Here is a 6,570-nt window from a genome sequence, read left to right as displayed (position 1 = left end):
TAGGATCAGCCAGACCTTAGTGGCCCCAAGGCCAGATACCAAACCAGGGCAGGGTAAAGGCCAGGGAATATCTAAAAAATCTTACCCCACTCCATCTGCCACGAGGACCCTGAAAAGTCTCCTGAAGGAGATACCCAGAGGGAGGGAATCTGAAAAATGGTACGTTTAACTTAACACAGCCTGGATGATCTAAGGAGAGTATTTAAATTGTTCCATTAGACTGAGTTTACTGGATTGGCCTACATTTCATCTACTCATTACCCAGTGGGGTCGAGTCCATAAAAAATATTAGGTTAATCAGAGGACAAGTACAGAAGCTTATTTTTTTACCTGTTTGGATAGTGTGGAAGTCAATGTATAACTTGACTTTATTTCTTAGCCTGGCCTGTCGAAAGCATTATTTGGTCTCAACTTGAGAGTCAGATAGCTCTGTTCAAATTCCTACTGAGCTACTCACTTGCTAATTGACTTTGAACAACTTGCTTAGCCCTCGCCGGCTTCCTTTTCTTCACATGTACTAAGTGCGGGTTCTGGATTAGAGTCTCCAGGTTTAGCAAATAAAAATACAGGATGCTGTATCTGTTAACATTTGAATATTAGAAAAAGAGGAATAATTTTTAGCATAAGTATATCCCATGCAATAGCTAGGACATCCTTATGCTTTAAATTTTTGTTATTTATCTGAAATCAAATTTAACAAATCAAAATGTAGGGCATCCTACATTTTCCACCATCTTCTGGAGTTCCACTAGATGTGTTCCTATCCCAGGTCTTACCCATTCCACGAACTTGAGCAAGTTACCTGACTGCTCTGAGCCACAGTTTCCTGGCTTTGCTGGTCTTTAGCTGCATGACCCAGGGAATCCCTCAACCTCTTTGCACCTCCATTTCCTCATCTGTGAAATGGGGATATGAGAGTGCCCGCTTCATGGAATAGTTGTGAGAATAAGCGAATTAAGAGATGTAACACCCCCTACCTAGTGCCAACCATTCATTCAATCACATCCTTTCAGAGAATAGTAATTGGGGAACCCTCTTGGGCTAGGCCACATATTGGGTGCTAGGGAAACAGTGGTGATGGACTCATGTACAGCCTCTGGAATGAGTTTCCTCCTGCTGTGGCCTCTTTCCACACCCATTTCTATTGGTTATAGAAATCCCACATCAATTTCATCTTTAATTTCCTAACAGAAGTTCAGTGAACCTTTCTTTGATTTATTTTTTCTTTGCAAATGTCCACTATTTTCTTCCTCTGAGCCATCATGACTATAAGCCATTGTCCTTACTTCCATGCTTAGGAAGAGCCATTCTGGAACCTATTCATTGGAGGGTTTTACTGGGTTAGTTATTGTGACCGAGATGCAAATACACTGGCAGTAAACATAAGGGGGAAAAGCTACCTCAGCAGTCCTTGCAGAACGTAAATGCAGATTGGAGGGGGCAGGAGAAAGTGTCATTTTTAGTAAGTAGAGCAGGCACTCCACTTTGCTGAAAATAAGAAATGCCAGAAGATTCTCCTGATTTTCTGTGTTACTGAAAGAAATTTAAAGTTGACCTGTTTCTTCTTCAGGATCCTGAAATGACATTATAGTTCATTATATTCAATGTGAAAAGATAAAATAGCAAATAAAAATCTAGAAAGGGGTTGTGGAAAAGAACAGAGCTGAATTCTATCAACCCCTGTCACCTGCAAAACAGGTCCTCTCTCAGTGCTGGCAAATTTCCCTTGTCATCTGGTCTCTTTCATCCCAAAAAGGTCTTTTCCAAGTAGTTGAGATGCATTTCTCTGGTCTCTGTGGACAACTTACCAATAGACATTAAGAAATAGGAAGCTTGGGCTCCCCAGACCTGTTCAAATATAAAGACACATTGCCTTCACCTGAGTTGTTGATGTTCAAGGGAAAAAAGTCTTCCTTCCTACTCTTGATATCTCCTTCCACGTGGAGGAGACCCCAAGAACATAATCCCAGTGCCAACCTGCATGCTCCTCTCTCCACCTGAGCCAATGGGATGTCCTAATGTGACTGGTGAGTTAGGACAGAGAACCTGGACATGCTAGAGGAAGTCTCCCCCTCCACCTCCGGGTCTGCACGCAGAGCACAAGTGTGTCCCCTGCTCCTCCATACTGTAAGTCTGCGACCAGGCATGTCTGTCTGTGTTCCGGGTTCAGTGTTAGGAAACCCAGTTGCTGCAGGTAATAAGTCATAGTCTCCAAAATAACCCTTATCAATAATAAAGGTGCTATTTTGGCATTCCCCCATTTCTCAATAGGTGGAGTCTTTAAAGAATAGGGGCTTGTGTCTTGGTCAGTTCAGGCTGTTATCACAGAATACCACAGATTGGGTGACTTATAAACAACAGAAATTTATTTCTCAGAGTTCTGGAGGCTGGAAGTCCAAGACCAAGGTGCTGGCAGGTTCAGTGTCTGATGAGAGTCCACTTCCTGGCTTGCAGATGGCAACCTTCCCCTTATATCCTCACATGACAGAGAGCAGAGCAGAGAGAGACCACGGTTTCCTTTTTTTTTTTTTTTTAAATATATCTTTATTGATTTCAGAGAGAGGAAGGAAGAGGGAGAGAGAGCTGAAACATCGATGATGAGAGAGTCATCACCGACCAGCTGCCTCCTGCACAGGGGCTGAGCCCGCAACCCGGGCATGTGCCCTGACCAGGAATCAAACTGCCATGTCCTGGATCCTAGGTCGATGCTCAACCACTGAGCCACGCCAGCTGGGCTTCCTTATAATTCCATCTGTTGAGTGAAAGCAGAACCTGTGACCTGCTTCGAAACAACAGACTAGGGCAAAGGTGATGGGATGTCATACTAACGACTCCGATGACCTTGAAGAAGCCCACAGTTATGTTGTAAGAGGACTTATGGAGAAGGCCACTGGCATGGAGCTGTGGGTGGGTAGTCTCCAGAAGCTGAAAGAGGCCCCCTGACCAATAGCCAGCAAGAAAAGGAGGCCCTCAATTAAGAAGGACAAACTTCCAGGTATAAAATAAGTCATGGAGATGTAAAGTATAGAGCCAATAATTTCATAACTATGTACCGTGACAGATGGGTACCAGAATTATTGTGATCATTTTGTAAATATATAAATGTTGAATCACTGTGTTGTAAACCTGAACTAATATAATATTGTATACCAACTACAATTAAAAGTAAATTAAAAAAAAATTTCACTGCCGTAAAACAAGACAATCAAGGCCCTCAGCCCTATAGTCACAAGGAAATGAATTCTACCAACTACCCGAATGAGCTTGGAAGCTGATCTCTCCCTGGTTGAGGATCCAAATGAGAATGAGCCGGTCGACACCCTGACTGCAGCCTGTGAGACCCTGAGCAGAGGGCCCAGCTGAGCTGCACCAGGACCCCTCGCCCACCAGAACGGTGAGCTCACGAACATGTTTTGTTTTAAGCCACTACATTTGTGGTCATTTGTTACACAGCAATAAAAACCAAATTCAGTGCACATGCCATACCCGTAGTTAAATATTTGCTATCACCCCTGTTTCATTCATTGCACACTTAGCCACACACCGCTTTGTGACACAGAATGTTACCTGGACCTTGTGCTGTGACTATAGCCTTGGGCGATTATGACTTTTCCTCTTCACTGGATTGTAAGTCCCAGGAGGGCAAGAACTCTGATGAGCACAGCACATCAAAGTCCTTGGCACACAGTAGGGATGAGGTCATATGTAATTTGAGTGTTTGACCCTTCATTTGTCCAACTAAACTAAATGGACCTTAGATTAAAGACATAGAGGTGTGCAGCAAAGTTTTACTGAACGCCTACTGTGTGCCTGGTTATCCCCCAGACACGCAGAGAGCGAGTCAAAAATCCTGCCCGCTAGTTGTTCATGGTTTAATCTAACCAGTGAGATCTTGTGATCTCATTTCCTTACCTGCAGAATCGGGAGACACCCAAAGATTCCTAGTTTTTGGTGAGTCCGTCAAATTCTGCTTCCACAGATCAGGTAAAAATGCAACTGGAAAGTTCTTCAGTGACGTTTTGTGACTTTTGAGTTTGCAAGTAGAAGACCCACAGGGCCCTTGTGGTGCCCATCTTCCATTTAAACAGGTAGCGAGCCATAAGATACATGGGCACAACCCACTCTTCCTCAGCAGCCAGGAGTGGGCATCCCTTCAACTCTACGGCTCAGGTGGACGTATCCGTATTCAAGCAGACCAGAGATCAAAGCCAGAATAGGCAGGAGCTACTTTTTATTGATAGGTTTACAGAATATAGTGAATTAAGAGGCATATCATTTAACTCTATTTACCAAAAAGCTAAATATGTGTTCAGCCTTAAATGCATTCATCATAGCTTGCATACTGCAAAATTTGCTTTCATATACATATAAACTATTCTTATTTTGCCTAAGTTATGCATTTAAAATACATTAAAATGGTACCAAATGGCATACTGGCGTATTTTATCACAGGTCTTATTCATTCCTGATAGTCAAAGGGCGTGATGGGAATGAGTCTACTACTAGAAAAAAGGAGGGTTCTGATACAGGCAATGGAATCGTGGAAGGATAAGAGTGTCTCTGTTTGGATTTCAGTAGCTTTCCCAGATAATTATTCTAATTAGCGTTATAATTGGTTCTCTTCGTTAATAATTGGGATGCTGTTCATGTGCCTGGTCTTTCCACTGTCTACTTGCCTGGCTGAGGCAAAGGAAATCATTATGACTTTTTCTTTTCTTCCAGTTCGTTTCCACTTTCCCCAAAGAGTTTTCCCCACAGCCATCTGCCCTGCTTTTCTGCCCATTTCCTTTCCCTTTCCCCCAAGTCTGGACCATCTTACTCACGGTGTCAGGAGCTGGATCACTGCATTCTATTCCAGGGTGCTATTGAACAGGATCTCCGCTCACTGCCTAATTACAGAACTCTTCTAAAGCCGAGGGTGAGGGGCTGAAACTTGTGCAGAGGAATCAGGAAGCCGGCTCGAGAGATTTTCTTTACGAAGCATGCAAATAGGCTCCCTCCCGCAGACCTTCATCTCTCTTTCATTACACCCCGGTGGAGAAATTTCCATCGTGAGTGTTCCTGGCAGCCAAACCTCCAGCATCCCACGCTGATTTCTTTCCTAAAAATACACAGCCTCTCACTCTGTGGGGAAGAAAATGCAACCCTGCCATTTCCCGTGTGCTCCCCGAAGGCTGACTGTGGCCCGGAGCAATTCATCATCACTCCTGCACTCAGGTTTTCAGTTTTTCCCTCCCGGAACTGTTCTTGTTTATCTTGTGGCCATTGTGACAAGAACCAGATGCGTCTCAACCTCAGCATCCTTCCCGTAGCTGTGTGGGGGGAGAGGCAACTCGAAACCCTCTTTAGAACAGAAAATTATCTGAAACTTCTGGAAGACTTTCAAGAGTGGGGCCTCGAGTGTAACGGCAGTTCTGTGGTGGTTAATTGTTAAATGGCCCGGCTGATTGGATGGTGCCTAGCCAGCACTCTTTTCATTCTGGCTGTGCACGTTTTGTTGCATTTTTTTATTCTCTCAAGGCGCTGCTATCTTCAAAATCATGATTAAAACATTTTCATTTGGAGGGCATGGCAGAGCCATGGAAAGAAAATACAAAGCCTGCTGGTCAGAGGGAAAGGTCTAGTTTTGCCACAAACTACTCACTAATCTAGCGCAGACAAATGACTTCGAATTTGTGTCTATTTCCTTCTCATGGAAAATGGAATAATATCTGCCCTCCAATAAACTGAAGAACTGTTTATGAACAAATGAGATAAACATAAATGTACATTGAAAAAATATAAAGCTTTGCTGAAATGCAAGGAAGTCTATTATCCACTGGCCAAGAACACAGCGCCACTCACACCGAAGGCTTATTTTTAGAGTCTTCATAAGAGATCTATTCCTGATTCCTCAGAGTTTGGGGACAAGTTCTCACTTGAAGACTGTGTGTCTTGGCCACATGGCTATGCGGAGGGACTAGGAACCTAGCCACCAAGACTGTAAAGAAGAAAGCAGCTGAGATGATCAACCAGTGGGTGATGGAAGGAATGGAGGAAGAACCCAGCCCCTCCTAAAGCTATCTACACGGGGATGGTCTCCCAGGACTCTCTGCTTTGGACTTCTGTTGTTACTTGGTTTTCTTCTCTTACATTATTACTGGAAGAAATCTTCTGGCAGAAATTGTTTAAAACTTGAGCGACCCTTGGGATGGAGCAGTAAGATTAGTGAAGCAAAGCTTCCATCACCTCGTGCCAATAACATCTACACTCCTTAAGCAAGTCGGCCAGAACAAATACCTCCTCCCTCAGGGTGGGGATTCTACAGGCTGCAGACTCGGATCTTGTCTAAAAGTTTTTAAAACGAAAAAGAGAAGAAATCCTGATTGCAGCTGGGTGGCTTCCCCGCCCTCTCACCCTCTAACCCCCACCTTCATCATAAGCTTTAGATTTTTCTTTCATCCTGTCTCCCCTGGACTCAGCAAGCCCCGCGTGCCCAGCTGGCACCCTGTGATCCTTGGGTTCCCAGATTCTGGACAGTGGTTACCAGGGTGGTGGCTGCACGTGGTCAGCCCTGATTTCATCCTTGGA

The sequence above is a fragment of the Miniopterus natalensis genome, chromosome 1, assembly GCF_054644295.1.
Source record: "Miniopterus natalensis isolate mMinNat1 chromosome 1, mMinNat1.hap1, whole genome shotgun sequence".
Lineage (NCBI taxonomy): Eukaryota > Metazoa > Chordata > Mammalia > Chiroptera > Miniopteridae > Miniopterus > Miniopterus natalensis.
Note: the sequence above shows the minus strand (reverse complement) of the source record.